Genomic DNA, 25,859 nt, shown 5'->3' with positions numbered 1-25,859 from the left:
GATAAATTCGAATTGCCCCGTTGACAAGCAATTCGGATAATTTAATTGCGCTCTCTTGACGATGCCTCGCACGAACGAAGAAAGAAAACTGTATTTCTGTTGTCGCGTCGATCCGTACGTACAGTATGTACGTGCATAACGAAAGCGGTGAACCGTAACTAATTTCGCGACGGCCAGGTGGGAACCAAAGCGAGCCCGTCCTTTATTGCTGGTTACCTCGTCCAATTTCTTCGTTTACGACGAATCACGAGCGTACGCAAATTATTTTTTATCGCATTGTAAAACTTGCTGGACGCGAGGTGCAAATTTCCCTCGCGTTTACTTGTACTCGAATAAAATATCGCGGACATTTTCGGACTTTCGACAAGCTGACCCGACCGACGAGGATGTTGGATTCGTCATAAAATGAAGAAACGATTTCAACGTACGTCGGTGGGTCAGCAACGTCTATAACCTCGGTTTAATAAGACATGGTGTACGGCGTATGGCCCCAATTAACTAATAAACGATGCAATGTTTCGTTCAAAGTATGGTCCTCGTTTATGAGAACATCTTCGTAGTGGTCGGTATGCAAAGGTTGGTATACGCGTACATAGACGTTGGCCTACAAAAATAACAACTCAATACTAATGGACATTAAAATGTCAAAGCGAGTGAACAAACACGCGATAAAACAGATGCATAGAAGAAAGAGCGTAAGCGACTCGATTTCCATCCAACGAAGGGTAATAGGATTCGAAAACTAATTGCAGAATCGCACCGCAAACACTGAGAGAGACCTCGTCTGGTCGGTTGTCTCGGATAATAGTTTTCCTAGTAATCAGACACTAAGAAGCATCCTCGCCGCAAGGATTCACCGAACTATGCGTCTTGCAACGTCCACTCAGCGACGAATTCCTGGGGGAAAAAAAGAAGAGCGGACGGAAAAAGAGAGCGTCGGTGTCTGTTAAAGCTGAAACTCCACGGTGAATTCCCGTGAACGATCAGGGATCCTAGGAATTCCTGTCCCACGGTCGTGGGACCGAGGAAAAACGGTCGCAGACGCCGAACACTCGACGGGACTTCGCGGTCTGGAATCACGGCCGAGGCAGCTTCTGCACCCTGAGGGTCGAAACGAGTCCGAGAGCCGGGATGAGTCAACCGGTCGTGCAGCGTGCCGCAACCGGTCCGCATAGAAACCCGCAGCCTGCTTCGTAACCGAGTATCTGATTACGTTCCGAATTTGGTAGGCCATTGTGCGTAGGAGCCAATTAACGTCCGAAATCGGGACTGACACGGAAACCTGCAGGAATGCTATTACGCGAACTTTTACCGAGCTCGAGCATGCTCGGGGACGATAAAAAGCGCGGTATGGCTGCGAGGAGATTAAAAGAAAAGGAACAAAGAACGATAGGCACGTTTCGGGATTTGTGGTCTCGCTTTTAACGCTACATCAGATGCCCTAGTAAGGAACACTATTTTTAGGTGTATTACCCAGTTATCTTTGGGTAAACTGGCACACTATATTTCTGAAAATTTTCAACTTTTTACATTACAAATTTGCAAGTCTCTTCAAATCTTAAAATTCTTAAACTTCCAAACCAATCTCAAGTCTGTAAATTTCTGAATACCGAAGATTTCGAAGCCACAAAATAGATGTACATCGATAATAAATATTGTAGCCCTGAAATATTACCGATACATATCGAAGTTGGGTAAGTTAACAGAGAAATGGGCGAATAAGGAATATCCGGAGAAAGATTTAGCTTCGTCGAGATACGCCAGAGACTAGACCCTATGTCTCAGGGTGCGTACAGGTGGAAAATACCGATAAAAAGTTCCCCGAAAGAATTATGAATCCCAATGGTGCAAGGGTCGTGGGTGCGAGAGTAAACTGGTCGCCCGTTTATTCGTTCGTGCTGCCTACGTTTTATGGGAATTCCATAGGAAATATTTCAATACACGCGCGGATGATGGCTCATGGGACGACCTTGTCCCATCGAGCATCCCCTCGTATCATTTCCATTGTATATCACGCATTTGCCAAGACGTATTCCTATCGCGAATGACCCCTTTTCCTTTTCCTCTCATTTGCACCCTGTCACCTCTCGCCACCCTTTCACGAACCGGAATTTGAAAGCCGACGAATGATCGGGGTACAAACCGAGGTACGCGATCAATCATCCGCGAAATATTTTCTTCGAACGTCTCATGTGATATTGATCGAGACAAATGAACGAGAAGAATTAGCTTATCTTTTTGTTATCAAAAATTTGTTCCGAGTACAGTGATCGAATCGAGCGAACGATGCTCGGTGATTTCTGTGTGTCTCCTTTTAAAGGGAGACTCGTTACGAAAAGACTTCACCCTTTCTCCGGGACAGACGTACCTCGAACAAGAGGAAGAAGAAGAACCAATCTCGTTGAGAAGCACATATCTCGAAGACGTTACCGCGGGGTCGAGTTACAAAGAACCGCAAGAGCGTAGCTAATTTTCAGTGGTTCCTTCGCTTATAATTCACCGTCGTTGCTGCTACACGATCTTCGTGAAAGTAGCTTTCGTTTTCCAACAGGTTCCCGAGACCCGAGAATGATCGGATCGATCTGTTGTTTATTATTCGTTCACGGAACTCGTTGCATTCGTCAAACACGAGACCACATCGTTACGTTTATATTTCTGCATACGCGTCGAAACTTTCATAAACTCAATTAAACGGTGCCGCGGAGATACGAGATCGTCTTCTCATTAGTATGACGATATCCGACGATACAGTCATAAATAATTGAATCGTATCGTTTATCGCCAGTTAGAAAACGCGGTAAAATGACTAGGTGAAGTAATAAATAGCAGGCTGGAAGTTTACTACTCGCAGCGAATAGTAATCGGCCGAGGCTATCATCGAGCACGTTATTTTATATTCATTTCGTGTATCGTAACTTAAGCAAGGAAAGTTTAGCACTAATACTCTCGTCTGCCCTCCAATTACGAAGTTTTAACGCGCGATAACGCTCGAGAACTTTTTATTTAATAAAGAAATCAATGTTCTCGTCGCTACGACGTCATGTAATGACCCGTCATTAAGAAAATTATAATTATTGATCATTTAACGAATCCTTGCAACAGGAATATAGGTTACGATACCGCTGATCCAACGATCGGTAATTAGACGATAATTTTCTTGTCGATCGCTTTTAAGAAGTAAACGGTACAAAATGTTAACGTTGCTACCGAGGACAAGCGTACAAAGACGAAAGAGTACAAATCAAACGCGTGTCCTCGCCAAGTTCGACGCTTTCGTAATCCTCGATTCGCTTTTCAAACTTCGTCGCGATATTAATCAAAGCGTTACACTTTCGTATAATCCGCGAACCAAATTTCAAACAAATTATCCCAGGATCTGGTCGGACAAGCATCCGGTGGCATTTTATAAATGGTCTCGAAGGAGTAAGGAATTGCGGACATTAGTAAGGGGTTGTCAACGTCTCTTGCTGAACCTGCTGCACCAGCTGCCGGTACCGCTTCGAAGCAAGGAGAATTAAGCGGTCTTAAACGTTCTTTGATACCGCCGTCGACGTTTTGAATTATTTTTTAGCGTGACGTTGCGCCCGTCGCGTCGACATCTCGATTTTTAACAACGGACCGGCCGTAATAAAAATACTGCTTGCCGCCTCCTTCGACGGACAACCAAAGAAATAAATGTTACTTTGTGTATCTCAAAAATTGAAATCGAAAATAAGAAATCTCTTCGTCGAACTGTCGAACGAAATTGTATGTTGGTCGTAATAAATCCACGATATGAGTGTACCTCATACGCTTCGATCGAACGGGAAATCTCGATGTCACGTTTTCCATCTGCCAGCAAAGTAGATTTCACTCATAATAAAACACTCTATATTTCGTTTTCTATCGCGTTAGAGTTCTTTCGATAACACGTATCCGCGATAAAAAGTAATTATCGCGAGCCGTGGCGCCGAGTCGTTTAGAACGTCATAAAAGTTTCTTATAACACGGTTAATGGTACGTTGATGGATTATTATCGGTCGTGTAAAAGCTGCAAATTTTAATAACGCTCCTGGGAACGTATGATTACGTCTGTCCGTCGGTCGTGCGGCTCGTTCGCTCGATCGAGAACATTTAACGCTAGACCGTTGCGTTTAATCCGCAAGAAACGCGTCAATTTCAGCGGCCAATGTTTCCCGCTGATAATTAGACGTCGGTATGCGAGAACGGCGATGATACCGCATTAGGTCCGTGGGCCCCTCGCAGACGCACCCATGGGGTACCATTATTTCACCGTTGGCCCCTTCAAATTGAACGTTGTTCGACACCGGCGGCTATATTCCATAACGGTTATTCGCGAGTGTGCAGCTCGTATCCTGCGGAAACGACGAGTATTTCTATCAACCTGCGAGGCAACACGCGGACATTTTTAATCGAGCGGATTTTCATCTCCGTCTGGTCCGTTTCTCGGATCGTTCGCGTCGTTTCTCGCGTGTTTTTCTAATCGTAGCGGTACCCGACCGATCCTCGATAATCGTCGTGCATTCGCAAAGCAAATAGCAGTTTCCTCGAGTGGCGCTGCGAGGTAGGCTATTTTCGAAAGTGGCGTTTCTTCGTGACGTCCGATGCCACGGTAGACTTCGCCTTGAACACGTCGTTAAGCGAGCATGTCGCGATTCGAGGATCGTACGAGGCTGTTTCTGGTTCCGCGAAACGAGGACTATCGTGGTCCAGGGAGCGCGAGGGGGGATCAGGTGGCTGTCCCGCGTTCGACGTGTTAATTACACGGCCACAACGACGAGGTGGCGCTTAATCAAAGGAGGTCGATCGTCTGTTGCCGCTCGTAAAGCGTGCAAGCCGCTCGGTACGGCGCACACACGGTCCTCGTCACGGGATTACGGTTGTTTAAGGCAGAAAACGGACGAGACGCGGACGATTCGAGCGCGTGTAAGCGCGTACCGTTGCGTACGTAGTGTAAGTAAGTTGGCACACATATCGAGTATGCCCGATAGTATTCACGGACAAAGTATCCGAGAGGAAGAGAGAGAATCCAACCGGTGGATGGGGTGTACGTGATCGGGGTCCAGATAGTATGCCCAGACTTATGGTGAGCCCTCGCGAATCGCATCCCGAGTGCAATAAATGTTGTAACGTACACCGTACCGGGCTATGCATGCTCGAGCTCTGACGCCGCGGCCGATACCGGCCTGAACTTTATTTAATTAATGTAACCGAATACCTACGCTTCGTGTAAATGCAACTGCTCGATCGTTTCAATCGTTCATTTGCGTATACCGCGTCTACTACCGGCCTGCGAATTTCGCTAACATTTATCGTTCCCCTAGCTACTACAAATATCACGATGCACGTGCTGATTTCATAACGTCTAGAAATAAATCGGGAAAGAATCGTACTTAAAAAATTCAGAAAATTTTCAGAGAAGTTTCTACCACGAAACGACCGCAGTTATTTTAAAGAGACTGTCCGTATCGTTTGACGGTACAGCTGGTTTAAATACTTACGTAGCTCCTCGAGGTATCGGATTGTTATCGAACATAGCCGCCGGGTGCTTCTGAAAAAGAGAAAGCTAAACGAGCCCTGGAGCCGATACGAGTTGCAATCAGGTCTCCGAATTATCCGACGCGATTTATAATGTTCGACGTTGGCGCACGAATTATTAAGTTCATTTCCCGCGGACCGATTACCACTCTCCGCCTACGTGGACCTCTCGAATCAGTGCGAAAGTCGACTGTGATCCCCTTCACGGACTGCCGTACCGAGCGCCTTGATATAAATGCATATTTCGTGTACGACATGCGGCCAAGAATTTGCTTATTTATCTCGTGGCAAGTTATCGAGTCTGCCGCAGAACGCGTCGATTATCTCGGACGTCGCGCGATTTCGAAGGTCCTGTTTAATGACACACGCGATCCTGTTTTCCTGACAGGTGCCATCGGATCGAGAACCTCTGTGCACCGTTTTATAAATGATCAGTTTCTTTGTGAGTACATTAACGAATAGCTGTCGAAACTTTAGCAAATAAATCGGCTACTTAAGTCGCCGCAACTTAATATTTGCAATAGGAAACGCGAAGTCCGATATCCTATTACACGCGGGGAAACGTAGGAACTAATAATCTTCGCATTAGCATACGAAGGGAGAACGGCTCTTGTTTTTCCATAACCTAGCGGTCGGAATAAATTTCAATAATCAAACCTCGAAAGAATTATCGTATAATCGCGATGAGATCACGACAGGAATATCTCTGAAGGACGATCGACGTAGCGTGTAATTGTACCAGTTTCGTTTCTGGCTAGGAAAGACACGAAAACACTTGCAACCGTATCGAGGGAAAACCGCAGCGAACAATTCCTTTTGATTCCGGCGATCGGTAAATCTTTATAAAACGTTTGTGCTCAGCTGCAGCTAGGATCCACAGCCGCTAACCATTTGTTCCGGTCGGTCATCGGAGACGGAGAGCGGTGTTTCGAAGCTTTTATCGAATTCTGTGGTCACGCGCAATGATTGCAGTTTTAATCAATGTTCTGTCGGGGTCGTTTAGTTATCTGTCAGTGAAATGCTACGATTTTGCTACGTGTACGCCAATCTGGAACACGCATCGTCATTACGATAATCGCATTGACTGTTTACTAAAGTATTCTGCTGGAAATTACTTCAATCCAGAATCGGTGAATTATGACGCAGACATGGAAATGAAGGAATTTAGCGTTGGAAAGGAGCACATCACCCTGGGGAATGAAATATTACTTCGAAATTTTGAAATTTATTAACCAAAATTTCGCAAGTTATATTGCTATTTCTTCTCTTGGGAGTTTATGTGCTCACCAGTATACATACACGTACGAATTGCATAATTTCGTGTTAATTTTGTTTTCGATGAAGATATAAAGTTCGTGAAAATCGATGAGAAAGTATGGGGGTTTAGATGAAAGCAGGAATTGTTTCGACCGTGTTCAAATTCGATGCGGACGATTACCATAAAAACTTACAAGTTTTCCGAAAGGATATTCAGTTTACATAGAATTCGAATCGATGTTTATGATGGGGTAATCTTTCGAGACATTGTACAATCTCGCCGGGGAAACTGTTTCGTATGCCTCTACGGTGAATATTCCCTTATACACTGACGAGTAATTCTCTCATCACGCAAGCTTGCGATGTAATTTCGCCGAATGATTTATGACGGCTATAATGACCGAACGAAGGTCACGATCCCGAGAAGATCTTCTGGAATCGATCGAAGATCGAGTCGTGCCAAGGAAGACTCATCGTCCTGCATGGAGACCAGAAAACTCGGTTTATTACCGTTTTTCTCTCCTTAATTTATATCCGATAAAATCGCTCTTAACGAAGTCGTAGAAATTAAGTGTCTCGTTCCGAGCACAGTCAAAGGAGAACGCGCAGTTTGCATTCCACTTACGTTCCGATTAATTGTTTCCTTCGCACGATGTTTACAACTGGTGCACGCACGTTTGTAACTGCTTAAGCAACGCGACGCAAGAAAAAGCGTTGTTGTTCTCCACTTGGAAATGAACTCAGACTCGGTCTCGATCTTCTAGCATTTTGTTCGTGTTGCCTCACCGGACTAGTTTTTACGATTCGACGTGACTCATTGTACGCCACAGACGAACCTGTTAGCGCCACCCTCTGCGTCGAACCGGTGTATCTCGCCACCATCTTGGTCGACCGTTCAATCGAAAAAAGAGAACTCAATTGAAAGATGATTGCCTCGTATAACCTCCAAACTTCTTGACGCTATTTCGAAATACTTTATATCACGTCCAACGGGAACTTTTGTTCGTTCCCGAATTGGAAGGGAATATTTGGGAAATTTATTAATACTTATCGAACAATATAATTTCGTTACTAATGACCTCCTCGCAGCGTGCTGGTAATTTGTGCAATCCGTTTCTGGAGAATGACTCATCTCTCGAGGCGAAATAACATTATCCAAGACTTTCTGGTAGATTTAATATTTCGCTGTTAAGAACAATGGAAACGATCAAACAAACGGTTTAACAACGTGGGTATTATAGAAGGGAACATTACGAGGACACTGGTGGTATTGGATATCAACGATAAAAGCTGTATTGTTTTCGGAACTACAATAATTATTGATAAACCCATCAAAGAATTATAAAAATGTAATTTTTTAAGGAATAATTAAAGCTTGCTCGTATATCCCGAGTGACGGTGGTACGAGATAAAACTTGGTGCAATCGTTGGAGCAACTTAGAACCGCGAAATTGCGGTCGCAAAGGGTAAGATACCGCGGAACTGGTATGACCCTTTATGCGCGTGCACACGAACGCGATCGCGCACATCGACGGCAAAGCAGTTAATGGAAGCTTAGAGGTTGATAGCCTTGAGTACGTACCGTGGCTGGCCGTGTCATGGCCGACCGATTCTTGGACTCTCTCTCCGACTGGTCCGACTTGACCGCTCTTTACCTCGAGAAAACCGACCGTCTCTCTTACCCTGCTGCTCATCCCTTTCCATCCCTATTCCTCTGCTCGCTCGTTCGCCAGGCCATCTTATTCCCCACTCCGGATGTTGTTACCGCACAGGGACGCCGCCGGCTGGTGTTGGATGCGGACCGAGGAGACTTGCGCTTGCCAAATTGTTCCTATTCGAGAAGAACGATCCATCGAAAGTTACGCGAGATTTTGTGCCATCCTCTCCAAATAACCCTTCTATCTTCTCGTAATTAACAGGCTAAATTGCAGCAGCTCGTAGCGACGTATGTCAATTAAGAACTCGAGCTGCTATGCCTCTCGTCGCGATGAGATTAATATAGATTCGTTTTAAGGAACACCCGGGGGATGAAGGCCGGTATCCAACGATGTCCCGGCACAATGTCAACCAACCCGGTGGAAATACTTTGAGGAGCTCCAGCAAGAGGGAACGAGGAGTACGACAGGGGTCTTTGATCCGTACACCCTTCCTGCTCGGCTGGGGCTGCCAACTACCGGAGTAAATAGCACGGTCACGTGTTTATTCAGATCCGGACGCAATTTACCATCGTTGCCAGTGTCTATACTCGATACTGTAGACGGCGCGGCCGTTAATGAGACGTGTTTGGACATCCGAGTTCACCTTTGCAAGTGCACAGGGAACGAGAAGGTAATGCAAGCAAGCATTCGGACAGGAAGGACTAGATAGAATCTAAAGTATTGAACCTAGAGTTTAGAAGCCTAGGAAACTCTAGAGAATTGTCAACTCTTGAGATACAAAAAATGTCGATTCTTATCTCCCGTCCGCAATGTGTCGCGCGTGAGAGACTCTAATGCCCCCCTTAAGTGTAGGGTCTGCAGTGCTCTAAATTTCCGTTGGTTCATGATATAATAATTATATGGAAAACGTAAGAACAGCACGAAGAAGTAAATTCGAAGCAACAAACGAAAAATATTGACGCAAAATACTAGGAACAACAAAGAACAGCTCCTATGTAAACATTTAGACTCGCAACCACCAGGGGAACCGTGTTCCTTCTGAAGTGCCATTAGCACCGAAATCCCGAACGCTCGTTCAAGCGCACTCGTAGATCTCGATTCTGCTCGAGTTGCTCGAGAGCTTTCCGAAAATCGCCTTCGAATCTCCTGGAGACGAAATCAAATAATTACCTAGCGACTCGGACCACGCCACGGACCGTGCAAATTGTCGCGCGGAAAGGCGTTAGCGCTTGTTTTTCGAATATCATCCGAGGTTGTTGACCATTCGAGCTATGCAATCGCGAACAATGTATCGATCGATGAATCGCGTGACCATTGTTAATACGCTAAGTTCATCGTGAGTCAGCTCTAACGAGACAGTAAATAAGAGGAAACGGAGGAAACACAGGACAGCGATAAAAAGAAGATCGAGGTTATAAATAATGGTTATGATTATGAGAAGGAAGTAGACCTTGGTTAATTCTGCAGATCCTTCGCTTATAAATTGCCTGTCCGAAAGGCAAGCGAAGAGTTTAAACCCGATCCTAGAGGCTCGTTGGTTCTGAAACGCCTTGGCACAAGAGATACTTGAAAAACTTTCTTAGTCATGCCAGAGAGGTACGACGCAAAAGTTTCGTGATAATTTTAGAAACGCTTTTAAAAATGCCTTTATCGGAGATAGCCACGTTACAGCACTCAAATCGGACAATTTTTTCTCAATGAACACAAATAGTATGATATCACACGCAGATGCGGTTGTTAGTCACAAGCGATTTCCTGTAATGGCAAGATATAGCCAATCGCTGATATGCAGCTGTCTGTGATACAAAGAAGTGTCTTTCAAGGCGCCACACTGATAGAAGAACAATCTTTTATTTATTGCTTCGAAAGATACATATACATGCCGAGGTAACACGTGTTATACTCCATGCGTAGAGAATGATTCATGATCGTAAACTGTCGATGGACGAAGTCAGGGTCAGTTACGACTTTTCACATCTTTCATAGATTTATACATATTCAAATTTCAAAGTTAATATCCTCGAGTTTTTATTGTACTTATCAACATATTTAGGTCTATAAATTATTACAATACAAAACGACTTCTCCTGGATGTTAAAATTCCAAAGTACCCAAATAAGTATGTTATCAAACTGCTAGCTCTCCAAGTCGCTATATTTGTAAGTCCCAACGCAGACTTCTAAATCTCTGAATCCTCTCTACATCCCCAAAACTGTAGAACTCCAAACGCCAAGGTTCTCCAATGTTCCTCAAATTCCTAGGTCTCAAAATGTATCTAAATACCTTCCCAAACTCATAAATCCCCAAATTTGAAGTTTCCCAAATTCCTACACCCTCAAATCCTAATCGTCAAACTTTAAAGTCCCAGAGGTCCCCAAACACCACGACCGAAAGCTCTCCTCCCTCGGCTGTCATATACTGTATGAAGTCAGATTTGCTCCGGAGCGTAGATCGTCGTATTTCACACTTAACCGGTAACATATCGAAACAGCGTGGCCATATACCCGTGTAGTATATTCGTAACGTTCTAGTTGAGGGACTTGGCTGCAAAAGGGACCGGGTTTGGCTGGTCTATGTAAGAGATCGTTCGTGGAGAAGGGATCGTCGTCGGCCGTGGCACGGTGCACAGAGGAAGGGATTGCGCGTGAAGGGAATCATGGGTCCGCAGAGGGACAAGGAAGGGGACAGGGTACCGTAGACAGAGAAACGTAACGGACTAGGACAACGTGCAATAGGGATGAATGAGTGCGAGTGAAAGAGGCTTCTGCGGGGAGAGGGTCGTCGGCGAAGAAGGGGCCGAAGGGGGTTGCGGGGCGGCGATATGGCTAGAGGCAGGGGACAGGCGAGGGGAGGGGGGATAGTAGGCTCGCCTTGGTTGGCTGCCGCGCAGCGCGCTAGTTTCGGCTTGCCGCTCCGACGCGACGGACGTTATATCGCAGTGGTCGCCGTTTTCCACGTGCAGGCGACCCTTTTACGGTGTGTCGTTTATTTTCTTTGTTTTGATCGCGTGTGATTCGGTGCACGACGTACAGTGTGAATCTGGAGTGACAGTGAAAAAGAAAAGAAAATTCGCGGTATCTCGTTCGGTTTATTTATTAAGGGTTCGCCGTGTATACCCTCGGGTGAGTTCAGTGTCATACACGCAACCGGCAATGGTGAGACTCGGACGGTGTGTTCGGTCGAGTCTGTAATAATCTCTTCCAACTAGCTCCATTTGGATTACTTGAATCGGAAGCACCGAACGGCGCCAATTGTGCGGGAAAGGGAACCGGAACGGAGCTCGACTTTGCGGAAAAAAGGTGCGTGCTTTTTATTTATAATAGTGCTCCGAAACGTATCGATTACTTTTTCGGAGTCCCAGTGAGCAAATCGTTCGACAGTGGGTTTCTAACACGCGTTTTTGAACGTCGTATTCGTTTCATCGACCGTACATTCGATCGCGTGTATAGGACAAAATGGCGTCGACGATCCACTGTACAATGGTTTTATGGCGCGGGTAAACGTACGGTGTTTCGAATCGTTCGACGGTCTCAACGACGCGTTACAGGTGTGCATTTCCTTTGCTCGTGTACGCTTTCATGTTCCTTAACGGACGAGGATCGTAGAAATTCACGGTGTTGATTTTGATAATGATTCGATTTAAGTGGTAAACGATGGTCGATCAAAAGTGACATGTGTATCGGTGAATTCTAAATGGAGCGATCTTTGTTTTATTACTCGTAACGTGAAATTGATCGCGATGTGTATTTTATGACAACAAACAGTTTTGCGATACAAACGGAAATTCCTTAAATTTACAGGCTAAACTTTAGGGAAACAGTGAATCGTTTGTTTAGCCTGACAAGTAGCGATACGATGTTATTATTAAGGGTATCAGAAACGTTTCCGTCTCGTTCGCAGTGTCAACAAACTTTGCGTTCATTTTTATATTCGTTACACTACACCGTTAAGTATACGATATACATGTGACTTAATTTAGAACGAAATTGAATTAAAAATTCTTTACAATATTTCGAAATATTTGTGCTAATTTAATAATTAATGGATGTTACAAGTTAATGGATACAATTATCTGCTGTAAATGAACCCAATTACATTATTGATGTCGTTTAAATATATTATCAATCATTATCGTTCATATGTTGATATATTAATGTATGATGTGATAATAAATATACGTAACGTTCGAACAATATAACAAGAAAATTATTAAATTATGAATTTAATCGTAACAAGTCATTTATGAAAATTACAACGAATTTCACAATTCGTTGTAAAAGTATCTATGCTTTAATGAAACTAAATTATGAATTAATTTATATTATTTGATTGTTGGTGATTTTGACATGAGGCTGAAAAGACTATAGTGAAACAGAGCCATGCTCGACGATCGAGGGTTGAAATTGTTCAAACGTTCCTAAAATTTGAATCGAACATTGGCAGAAAAATCGAACAACCTGCAGAAAAAATATATCGTAAAAAATCCGTAACAACAGACTGGTATATCAAAGCACGTAAAATGGAGCGCAGAGACAAGAATTTAATATGGATGTTGCCGAAAGAATTTTAAACGAATTTCGCGGGATCTACCGCGGATTAGAGTGTCACTTTACGCTGCTTGTTGCTTTATCATCCAAAATGTTATTTTTCCATCGTGAGCAGAAGGAAAGAGCGAGCGAGAGACAGCGAGATCGAAGCAAGGTGAGAAAGAGAAGGAAATGATAGATGGCGATACTTATTCGCATTAAATTAACGCGACGAGACGATTGCGACGCGGACTTAACGAACATGTACCTTTCCTTGAACGCTGAAATCCTTGGGGCCATTCTATTATGTCGGAACGAGTTTCTTAGTTTCGAAAACCAGTTCTCGAAATTTTTTTCTCCAGCGCGTAACCTCGCCGGGGAAGAAACATTGGAATTCGTCAGGCGAACTTTTCTCTTTTTAGTCCGAAACGACGCTTAAAGCGGATAGAGCGTGATATTAAAGGAATGTCGTATTTCATTTACCCTTTAACGTGGAACGCACGCTCGTTTAACAGCCGAGTGTCGACCATTATTATTTTAGGTACACGCACAGATCGTATCAACGGGTATTTGGATGAATTCGTACCGTGTTACGATGTCAAAAGGAAAATTATTTTCCTGTTACCTAGCGTGTTCCGAGCTTGTATGCATTGATAGGAAATAATTGTAAAATATTATTCGGAAGAAAACACGCTCGTGTCGTGTACGCCGGGTTACAAATGTTGCAAGATAAATGTATTAGCGAAAGATAAATGGTCTTCACGAGCGAACACGAAGTAGCAAAAAGTTTCGAAGTCATCTTCTGTGTTACTCCTTTTTTTTCTTACATTTTACCACGCGATGATAGATGGGATTAAGTTGAACACGGGGACGCGTTTCGCTTAATTATTCGCGAATAATATTCATTATCTTGTCAGGGTGCTTCATAGCCGAATACTTTGCGTAATTAACGCTTCTACTCATCGACGAATTTAGTTGCAACATAAAATTGATGATTCTTGTGCGACTCGGATGCTTGCTTCGCGTTACTCCTATTTGGCGTTTCAGGTGTTGATTACACTTCAAAAATTAATGAGTTCTACCTTTTTTCATAATCACATATGTAGACATTTTTTATGCTCCTGTAATTCTTTCTATTTAAAAAAAAATAGCAGCCGTATGTAAGACATAATTCAAGCGTCGCAGTGTTACATAAAAATGACATGAAAATATGTATCTATCGCTGAATATCTTACCCTCGGTAATATAGCGACAACTTCATATATTTTCGCGATAACATTGAACTAGAACGAAAATTTGCATACCTTATCGTTCCTCTACGAGACTCCGCTCCAAAACTTTCCATAGGGAAAAATCATTTCCACGGTTTTTTTTACATGTAACTGAAAGTATTCACGGTGATCAAAATTCTATACTAATAGAGGTGCGAATTTTTTCTAAACACGAGATCATAATACTCGGGTAGCATTAGCGATATTTAGTACACGTAAAGCGAGCGGTCGATTTCGTCGCGTGCAACGAAAAGGGGGCTCCGTTCTAATTCGTCCCGCCGATAAGATTGAACCCCGACGAAACGTTAGTGTGTTACTCTTAGCATCGACAAACTGTTAGCAGCTAGCCACGATACGCCGTTAAAGGCTGTGTACGCGGTTTCCACGGGTGCTTTGACCCTTTGTCTTAGTCCGCATGTTAACGAGGCTTCGTTAATTACACCTCGTGAGATTACGACAGGGACAGGTGGCCGACGATTATCCATTATCCGTCCCAGAAACGTTGCTCGAACGGACGCGACCGAGCATCGGAGATAACTGCTGATTAATACACTCCCATTCGTGACGACGGAATCGATGTTCGATTGACCTCGTCGTCAAGATTTACCTCTCCGACTCGACAAACCCCCGAGAACAGATAGGATTTTACCGGCGTGAAATTTTTCCTGGTGTCACTCGTTTTCGAAACCTGTTCCCCGGGCAAATTCACCTTTCGTGAGGACAGAGAAAGCGGAGATTGAATTTCAAGAGCGGACGAAAGCATTAGACTCGTAAAATCGTTGGTACCTATGCCTGAGAGCGTCGTAAACTCGAGTACGACAATAAATGCGTCGGTAAAAGGTTGTTCGCTGTATAAAAGCGACAACGATCGGTCACCTAATACACGGGACCAGCTGCCGTGTTCTCGATTCAGGTCTCTTTCGAGAATTCCGAGCCTCTCACAAAGGCTAATTTCGAAAAGGTAGCACTCTCTCCGATCCCCTCTTAATTACAGACATCGACCTCTTTATCGAAATAGACTGACATTATGTATACAAAAATAGGGCTGAACGTGCTCGCTCTTTGTCTCCGTTTTCTAATACACTCCTTATTTCACCATCTGGACTTTCGCGTCCACGTGTATCTCCACACGTTATACTTTTACCCGTATCACCTTCTACTTTTACACATTGCACTTTTAAACAATGAAAAAGCTAATATGTTCAATTTTTCACTCCCACAGTTTCAATATAAATGACACATTGTAATCCTCTCTCACGACACCATAAGCGAGATATCGATTATTGTTATCGACACCATTTGCCTCCATCCCCCAGCTTCTTCGCACGGCTGCTTACGGTGGCACACGTATACTCACGGAAGATGCTCCAATTCAATCAACGTACTCCCCTTTGTATGGAACTTGCGCGATATGGCACATGTTTAAATCACGGTTGTGTATACGCGTTAACGCTTTAAACTGTCTGGTTCGCGTTTGAAACGCTTGTAGGAGCTCGGTGCAATCCGAAGTGAACTCGCCTCCGCTCGCACCGTAACCAGAGCATGAAAAAGGCAAGGACCAAGCAACACGTGCAGCCATGAAAAAAACAATTTTTTTTCCGAATGCACGTTCGAAGCAGGGAGAAATGTCTGACGTACGTCGACCTGATTTGACCCCGGTTTAGTTCCTCGAATTGTTAGATGCTCATTAGATGCGTTTATTGAAACTTTTCGTGTTATAATTTTGATGAATTATGGTGGTATCGTGTATTCTTTATTTGCGTGAATTTATGAGTGACTTTTGATAAGTTTAAAATGGTGCAGTAGGTTTGAGACGTTGATTAATTAAAAAAGTTGGGGACGTATCTTTTATTCTTTGACCCCTTATCTTTCTTAGTTTCAACTTTTTTTAAGTGCACTGATTTAACGTTTTCTTCTTCATTTAACTCTAATCATTTAACGCGATAAATTCCAGGGGAGAGGTATTTAAAACACTAATCTAAAATTTCTTTTATCTAAGTAATTTCGTCTCGTGTTAGTTCTGCAAGAATTTTATGATAGAGCGTGAATAGTAAAGTTTGCATGATAGTGTAACTCGTTTCAATTGTATCGCGATAGTTCAGCATCAGGTTGCCAAGAGCCGTATCGTAGAATATTTTCTCGCAAGTCGACACGGCATCCTTTGAACCCGAAAAGAACGGAAGTTGTGAAAAGTTAAAAGCACCAACGTCCCCGGAACACGTTGAGAACGTTAAAAATACGGCACTCGTCCGCCTCCGTAGAAAAAGGAATAATAAATAATGTTAACCCGGGTACGGCTGACTGTAATCGAGAAAACTGCCGGAAATGAAACATTGCTCGGCGTACTGGCGGTTTTAATGGTGCAGCGGAAAACGTGGAAATTCACGATGTGCAATATGACGATCATATGCATGGTTTGGCCGGGAGAAAGTCGACACTTCACTATTCTCGTTAGCATTCGTAAAGTATGTTGCATTAGCGGAGATCTTTCTTGTCGCAATAAACCGTGTGCTCGCTTTGCGTTTTTACAAAACCGAACCCCCGCGACGTTCACCACCGTTATCCTCTAACGTATGCATTCCGCGAACGAGCAATTTATGATCTCCCCGCGTTGCTTTACGCGGAATGGAAGTTACGATAATCTTATTTATGTTTCCTGAATTTGTTCCGTTTCACCGATATCCTTTGTCAAGCACTTTCGCGCGACCGCGATGCAGTTTGATAGATTAAATATTCATTACTCTTAATGCGCGTATTCTACCGCGAATCTGATATTGTTTATAGGAGCATTGAGAGGGTAAGTAGATCCATTATTTCTAGCTTTTACCGAGTGTACAAAAAGAATAGAGATATTCGTTGCTAAATGATTCATTGAAAATTGTGAGTAGGAGCAAAATTGTTTCGTTGTTACGCTTTCGTCGCAAGAAATTCGTATAAATTGAAGGCTGGAGATACTCTGCGACAAACGTGTATTTCGTGAGCTCTTACGTATTATATGCAGCACGAAGCTATGCAGCGGAGCTCTTAAAGGATATTATTACGTGCAAGATGGATTCCTCTATGAGGATGCACCTGGATTACTGTCATCGTACTTGTTCGTTCGCTTTTCCCTCGTGCACGACGTGAAATATGTACCTTGTTCTTTGATAACCGACATTTTACCATGGAAATATGATCGGCGATTATTCCGCGATGTTTGATGCATGGATAATTAAATGTAATTCGTTACGACACGCGCGAAATGAAATCGGTATAATTGAACGTGAATCCTGTTAATTGCTTTGTCATTTGTAATGAAACGTTAAATAACCGCCGAAAGATACGTGTATTCGACAAATTGGGCTAATTTTTGAACAGAATTACCTCGACCTCGTTTCGTGATTTTAATTCGGCGCGTGAATGTTTTACGAACAAGTTTTATTCGCAATAACAGTGATTATTAAAAACGAATGAACCGTTTAAACGTCGCGACACGATAGAATTTTGAATGCGTCATAAATAACGGAGGCTCGTTTTTTTCGCTGGATATTTATTCCGTCAAGTGTCTGGATGTTTCTCGGACCCGTCTCTCGCGGTAATTCCGTTTCTTATAATTGGCCACGGTAACGCTAACAAAGCCCGGTGCAGCGTTTGTTTTATCAATTAATTTCACCGGTTCCCCGTCACTTGAACCAATCCCCGTGAGTAAAGAATAAGTTGAGATAAATGTTGAAGTACTTAAGGTAATCTGAGCTTTTCGCGGCTTTGCGATTATTAAGCAAAGTCCTCGAGCGCAAATGGGAATGCAGCCCTGAGCGGATTAATAACGTGGAAATTACGTGGACTTGTCTCTCCTTTACCCTACCTTTTCTCCTATTATACATTTATTTCTACTTATCTCTTTTGCTAGTTCCTTTTATGCTTCCTTCAACCACTTTCTTCCCTCTATTTTTTTCTCCCGTCTTTTCATGCTAAATCCGTTTACAATGAAATGTACATTCTTCAACGAGTACCCGAATCCAACCGAGGGAAAATGTAGAGCTTGGAGAAAACCTGAGGAAACCTGTGAATCCTAGGAAAAATCTAGTAATCTACAGGTTCTATGAAAAGTCTAGTCACTTCGAATAACGGTTTTCTTTGCTATATCTCCTAAGGCAGTCTAATGCGGTCACAGTAATATAACAGATATGAACCAGATACAATGGATTCGAGAATATAAAAACTAGTATAAGTAGTTTCATGATTGGAAAACAGTTCTATAACCAGATATTTCTTATTTCCTCCAAGTAGAATCGATGCCACGAGGAATATTTAAAACGTATCTCACCAGAACTTTCGTCTCTATTCAACACGGTTCATTGTCATTCAAACGGTACGCGACAGAGGCCAGGAATCCGCGTTCTTTCTATGCCGTGCCGCTAATTTTCATGGTCGACTTACGTGGAAGGGTCTTAGAAGTCGGATCTCGCTTTAAAATATACAGGTGCCGTATGTTTAATTACTAGTCTCGTGAACGACGCAAGTAGTCATGACTGGAAACATTAAAAAAAGTACAGTAAAATTTAGAAAGTTCTGAGCAAATCCTTCTGTGCTAGCAAAATCTATTAAGTTGGTTTAAGAGCGATGTCATTTTGATTGTGGGTGTTCAGCTGGAAATATTTAGGATTATATGTGGAGATGTAATCATTTTTTTATTGTAGAATCTCTGTGTTATTTCTTTGCGAAGGATGTAGGAAATATGTGGACATGTCAGGTCTAATATTGTACATATGTGATCTCATGGGTTATGGGTATCCATGGATTTGTAGATCTCAAGATTTCTGTGTATGCAGATTCTTTAGAATGTTAGGGTTAGATCTCTTTATCCTTGGAGATCTATGTTTGTAAAGATGTGGAGGTAAGTGATTCTAGGCATTTAAATTTCTAGGTACATAAGGATGTCTATAATCTCCTAGAGTCATACATCTCCACATGTCCAAATTTCTTGACTCTACATGTCTCTATATCCTCAGTACTTTAGACCTCTAGATTTCTATATCTCTACAAGCTTAAACACATCAAATACCTCTAAATTTCCAAATGTGGATCTCTACTTCTAAGTCACCTATCTCTAGACCTTCAAATATTCCTCCTTTCCCTGATCCCCATATCAGATTCCAATATCCCATAATCCCAATATCCTCGAACGCAATTATCATTCCTCCAGTTTAAAAAGTGGAGCACGTTTCAGTGTAACGTCCGTCCGGTCAGACTTAAATCGATCAAAGAGTGATCTCGACCACCCTGCGGTGACACGTTACGTTCCTCCGGCAGCCATTAGCGATAGAAAAGGAGTGGCAGGCGAGTGCTTTACGATTCATTCCCCGTGTCGATCGGACGTAGACGGATTTACCGTCCACGCGAGACCGTCCTCCGAAGTCACCGTCGACAAAGTCGTTGACCGACATGCTAAAAAGCCCACGCTTATTCTGCACGCATACCTAACCCCGTGTAACCCACGTAACCTGGTTCCGAGTCTCGAACGAATGAATGAACGAACGTATTGTACGCGAGACATCCACGTTCGAATCGTTCGCTACGAATTAGAGACAATAAGCCGCGAAAACTAAAGGCGTCGCTATTCGTCGCTGCGTTTCCATCCGTGGAAAACGTGGCTGGATTATAACGCACAGCTGCAGCCACGGTAATAAGCTTCGTCTCTCTAATTCGGTACACGCTGCTGGAAAATACGCGGGGCATGCCACTAATCCTTGCTACCCCCGGCCGTTTTTACTGCGAGCTGATCGTCTTACGTAAACGAACCGCTTGTGCTTCTTTTGCTTAAACGCGCCTCGTGAACGCTTTGGCTTTTCGTGCTTCAGAGATGCGCGCTTGGTGTCTGCTAAGTTTCACGGACATTTACGATTCGTTTTATGAGCTGCGTTTTGCGAGTAAATCACGGACCGATGATGTGCTTTACCGATACTGTTAGGCATACCGAGTGTTGTGCTCTTGGGAGGTGTTTGCGTTTGAACAACCCATCGGGCAGGTAGCTTAACCTCAACCCTTTTGTACCAAGGGTGTGTTAAGCTTCGGAGAAACGGCGTTTATGGTTCATCTGAATGCACGTAATTCGGATTTTGCCTGTTCAGAAATTTTTGAATGAGAAATTGGAGGATTATTTAGGTTTGAGGTATTAGGAATTATGAAATTTGAGAACGTAGGTTTAGAACTTTGGAGGCTCGGAAATTTAAGAATTTAAATATGCGTCAATATTGGAAGTTGAAAATTTCTATTGAAATTCATACTCCAACATGTTTCTAAAATTTCCAAATTCTAAATTTGAACTTAGTTAATTTCTACATCCGCAATTCTTGGAGTCCTAAATTCCCAAGTCCCAAATTACCTACTCTAATTCCTAACTTTCTAAATCCGACAATTTCTCCGTTTGAAACTTTGCCAGACCTCGATATTGCATAAGCCTCTGAAGATAACCTATTCCCCGTACAAAACAAGAATACCAACCCTTACGATTCACAATACAAACTTAGCTAAAATTCGCCCGTAATTTTCGAAGAAGAACAAAAATTGCAGGCAGTTATCAAAATGGCTTACAAATTGATCGGCGAATTCCAACGAAATGAACCTCAGGTAAGACGCATTTTATCGGTTTCTTTGAAGCACTCCGCTTTTGTTTGTCGAGGGAGCCGGCGAATTTTATCGCCGGTTATAAAGCGTCGACATAAAGTCGAAGGATACGAGTGTAACGACACGGGAGAACGAAAGGTCTTGGCTACCTTACTTCGGAGAACGCTCGACGCGGCGCGAGTACACGCGAGCTGTCGCCGGATACGCGTGCATACACGCGGACCAAACGCCGTCATACTTGTCTCTGCATTGTTCCGCGCTAGTCGAGTTACGTGATTCGCGTTATTTCTGGAGAACACGCGATTTCGGAGCCCGGTAAGAGAACACGCGCTCGCGTGTTTCGCGGAACGAGTCGTGCAGCTCGCGGAATCTCCATGACGAAGCTTTGACATGACCTATGTAGCAAAGTATTGGATCAAGATTAATTCTTAGATGTAGATGTAAAAATTAATCTTGTTGAGAAACACCGTTTAAGAAATTCAAAAATGGTCATGACACCATGGAGCAGGAGTCTGACTATGTTTAGTGCTGCTGGGTTAATTCTTTGGATTAGCTGTAGATGCAAATATGAATCTTGTTGAGAAACACTGTATAAGAAATTGAGAAACAGCCATGACACTATGAAGCACGGGTCTGACTATGTTTAGCGCTGCTGAGTTAATTCTGTGGATTAGCTGTAGATTCAAAAATGAATTTTGTTGAGAAACACTGTATAAGAAATTGAGAAACAGCCATGACACCATGGAGCATGGGTCTGACTGTGTTTAGTCCTGCTGGGTCGAATAATAAACACGTTGTAGTTTGGTCTCCAGATTTCAAAGGAACGCTTTTCACTTTTGAAGAGCACAGCTGTCTTAAGCCTTGAAAATAACATCTTGAAAATAATACCAATATATTATCTTTTTATCTATTCCCAATAAATTGCAAAGTTAAGCAGAATTTTATCGCCATGCGATTAAAGCTGAAGAATCAAAGATTGCGTCGTTAAGATTATGAGATCATGCTTTATTACGTATGTTTCTCGAAGCGTTATCGTGGCATCGCATTGTCAATAAAGATTCGCTGAAACGACAGACGGCGTTCTTTGATAGCCTGCTTGGTTGTTTCGCGATCCAAGAATCTTTTTTTTTAATTTTCTTTCAGATTTACCAAAGATAACGAGTACTTTTTCCCGCTCCCCTTTTTTATCTTCTCGTACCTTTCATTATCTCTTTCACTTTTTACTGTTCCTGTTTTTCTTTGCAACGTTACCCGTTTGATCTCCGGATTTTCTTATCGGCCATCGGGACTGCACTCCAAACTCCATCAATATCTTCGTAAGATGTCTCTTCTCCCCCCAACCTCGATCCGTGTCCCATTACCGCTTCTGTTTCTGAAACAATTTCTTTGATAATCTTTACACGGATCCCTCGATCTTCCGTTGGACCGATGCTACGATGCCACCGGTAATTGGTTCAAGAGGAAAGGAGTATTCGCGATCAGCTTCCAGCACCAATTATTCATGTTCGTGCTACCGTACGATCGACATGATTAATGATAACGTGCATTCCTGCATGAGGCTTCGATTTCGCGTCGTTCTTCAACGACTGAACTATTTTCGTGTCCAATATAGCAGCATCCAATCTCCTTCCGTTCTCATCTGCAAGTAGAATCAAACTTACGAATTTTCCTTCTGGGAACATCTCATTACGAAATTCACAAGTTTACAAAGCATCGAATGAATAAATATCGAAAAGAAACGACACCCTAGAAATTTGTCCGCAATATTCCAAAAAGAAATTACAGCAGCGAAATTTCGATTCTAATCCGATCGATCGAATAGCGTTGCCAACCCCCGTGTAATATCTTCATGGAAAGCAGGCACGAAAACGAAAAAGGGAGAGCCACGAGAAACGAGTGAAACGAAGGGTACCGGAGGGAGAAGGTTCCGTGGCAATAGCAATTTCCTTTCGTTTTGTTCTGTATCGAAGGGTGAGCTACCCTGTTGCATACTCACGGATGCTACCACCACCGAACGCCCCATTTTTCAAGCGGCAGGGATGCACGAGTGAATCATCATCCCCGAGGGTTTGGCTCCCTTAACAAGATACGTCGTTTCGAGAAGGGTGCACAGCGATAAACACTGACTGTGCAAGGTCCAGCACATTCGGTCGACAATAAAGGAACGTGGAGGAGAACCACCCTCCCATTATGATTTGGGGTCGTAAGTTTGGAGCTTCTGTAACTTGTTCGCAATTCGGTGAGAGCCTCTTATGATCACTGGCTGTGTTGCGATTGAAAATCTTACGAAAATACGAACGAGAACCTCGTTAGGGTAAATTAGTATGGGGAGAGATTTGTATGTGTCATTACAGTTTAATTGGCACAAGCTTTAATCGATATAAATTCAGTTCCTTATTCTTATGATGTAATTCTATTTATGAAATAATATTACTTAGGAATTAATATTTCTGTAAATATTTAATGTACGTGGTGTTAATTTTTAGTAGGCAATTTTTAGTACACCCAACATTTGTGTCATTCTATTTCACTACTTGTTTCACTGTACGCAATTATTTATTCTATTGTGCTCTTGACTACCAGTAAAATTTTTTTCCTGCTTTATTGAGCGTAATTCATTTATGTGCGAGGTTATTTTGAAAATATAGCTCAATTTCGAATAACTGTACTTCCTGGTACTACATAAAATATACATCCATATCCCCTACAAAAATAAAAATCCAAAGCTTATTGTCTGGAAACTTTTGGGTATCGTTTTATATCAATTTTATTTGTTTCTCGGCGATTTTATTTAGACATAAAAAGAAGAAAACGCGCTACAACCCTACGTACATCCGTTTCTAGATCGAAACTAGATCACATTGTCGAGTTAAAGTATCCTGCTCGTAAACAAGTTTAAACGCTCGCAAACAACGTCGTCAAATAATTCGAGGACAATCTGAAAATTTCGTAGGCTTACCAATAATATCGTGATGTTTGAACACGGGTCCGAAGTATTCGCTGAAATCGGTATCCGGGCACGTTCTATCAATTACAGTCGCATCAGACCCCGGGGAAATCCGAGCGAACGGGAACGCAGAGGCCAACAACGATTGCTAACGCGTACACCGTGGAATGTGGAATTAATCGACATGCGTGCATGTGCTGGCAAGCTTCGTTACCGCTTTACATCGCGAACCGATTCACGTTTCGACAGAAAATATCGATATAATACTTTTCCTGAAATTCATGCTCTAGCGCTTTCCAAGACGCTCAAACATTACGACTACGTGACAGACATCAAACTTCTCAACTGTTTGAAATGTTTATTTGCGAAATGCTGTTCGGAATTATTCCATTCTGTGAACCTGTTGAAAGCATTTCTGCAAATATCACATTAGAGAACTGTATACTTCAATGTTTAATTGTTTAAATTGGTGTTCTTGATATTTCAAGACCAATGAAATCGGATGTGACTCTTTAATATTTATTTGTGAAATGCTATTCAGAATTATTTCATTCTGTGAACCTGTTGAAAACTTTTCTTCAAATATAACATTAGAGAACTGTATACTTCAATGTTTAAATATTTAACCCCTTGCACTATGATGTTTTTGTCAAGTACGTCAGTCAGAACTAATTTCAGCCATAACATGAAAACAGACACAGAAACTTGAAATGTTATGTGAATTTGGTATCATGCAGTCGCTGACTATGCAAATTATAGTTGGACCTGAATTTCAAATTGCAATGTATTCAAAATTCGAGTAACATTAGTCATAGCCGAAGTATGAGTGCGTCACGAGTCAGACTCATCAAACTAGTGTAAGGGGTTAATAGTTCAAAATGTCGTTCTTGATATATCAAGGCCAATGAAATCGAACGTGTCTCCTTCATATATGATTAGTATTGGGAGATGAATTGTAGCATTTCTCTTTACGAAATAGAAAAAAAATGTATGAAAGAGTATAGGTAGCGAGTTCGATTAATGAGAGGGAAAGAGCGAGTGTGAAATCGACGTTTAAGAAGGTACAAGTGGTATTGGAGAGAACGAAGCAGTCCTCGTACAATTAAGACGTTTCAGAGAAACAATCTCGACGAGCAGCAGCAGAAGCCGACGACAATGGCCACGGCAACGAGGTTGTTTCGTTAAAAGGAGCATTACCACCCGGGTAGAAAGTTTATACGGAACGTGAAGAACATACGGAAGCCCGGAACCGGGGAGCACTTTGTCAGCTCTAGAGCAACAAGAGAAGAGAGTCACTCGGCGCAACAACGATAGCGCAGGACCGTCCAGGCCGGCCAACTTCCTCGTCTTCTTCGCAACATAAGTTGTACTCGAGCAACGTGAATATAAATGAGACTAACGAGCTCTCTGTGATGTCGGTAATGACGCTAGATTGCAGTCGGAACAAGCGAACGGTCAGCTGTTGTCGGATTCCACGTTGTCACGACCGAACAGGAACTGTTTGTTGCTGAACCACATCGCACTATCGATGATTGTGTATATTAGCGAAACCTTACTGCTTCCTTCATAGATTACAAGAAGTACTCTTTCGAGTTCATGTTGCGATTGTAACTCTGCTTAAAATTGAAAACTTGTGTCTAACTTCCTGAAGTTGAACATTTGCCACGTAGAATTCCGGAATATTAAGCTTGAAATGTAGATACTAAATCTGAAGTCCTAAAGTTGAACATCTGAAATGTAGAAATTCCTGAACGCAAAACTTCAAATGTACTGCCTTCCTATATTTTAACATTTGAAACATAGAAGATACTAAATTTGAAGCTGCTAAATTCTAAACCTTCAAATGTCTGAATTTCTAAATTGAAAAATTCCAAACCTACGAACTCGCAACCTAAGTATATATGAATCCAACAATATATATAAATCCAAAAAAAATTAAGAATTCCATCTGATAAATATAAAATTGCCGGCAGCTCCCCGAGTGGTGCTAGCTTTGTCCGCCGTCGACAAAAGTGTTTTGTTCGAACCGCGCGTTAACCTCCTACGTTCGAGTTTA

At 42.6% G+C, this 25,859-nt stretch overlaps 1 protein-coding gene across 8 annotated transcripts in view; it reads left to right on the top strand.

The window, feature by feature from the left end:
* The first annotated feature begins 11,355 nt into the window (after positions 1-11,355).
* The window catches only part of kug (FAT atypical cadherin kugelei), a 420,874-nt gene continuing 406,370 nt past the window's right edge, over positions 11,356-25,859 (top strand). For all 8 annotated transcript variants that reach the window (XM_076531851.1, XM_076531850.1, XM_076531849.1 and 5 more), the window contains exon 1: positions 11,356-11,752. The gene's annotated coding sequence lies outside the window, so the exon portion shown is untranslated. The remainder of the gene's footprint in view (positions 11,753-25,859) is intronic.

Source organism: Megachile rotundata, chromosome 5 (genome assembly GCF_050947335.1).
Source record: "Megachile rotundata isolate GNS110a chromosome 5, iyMegRotu1, whole genome shotgun sequence".
Lineage (NCBI taxonomy): Eukaryota > Metazoa > Arthropoda > Insecta > Hymenoptera > Megachilidae > Megachile > Megachile rotundata.
The sequence above is the reverse complement of the archived record's forward strand: the minus strand, read 5'-3'. Positions and strand labels throughout refer to the sequence as shown.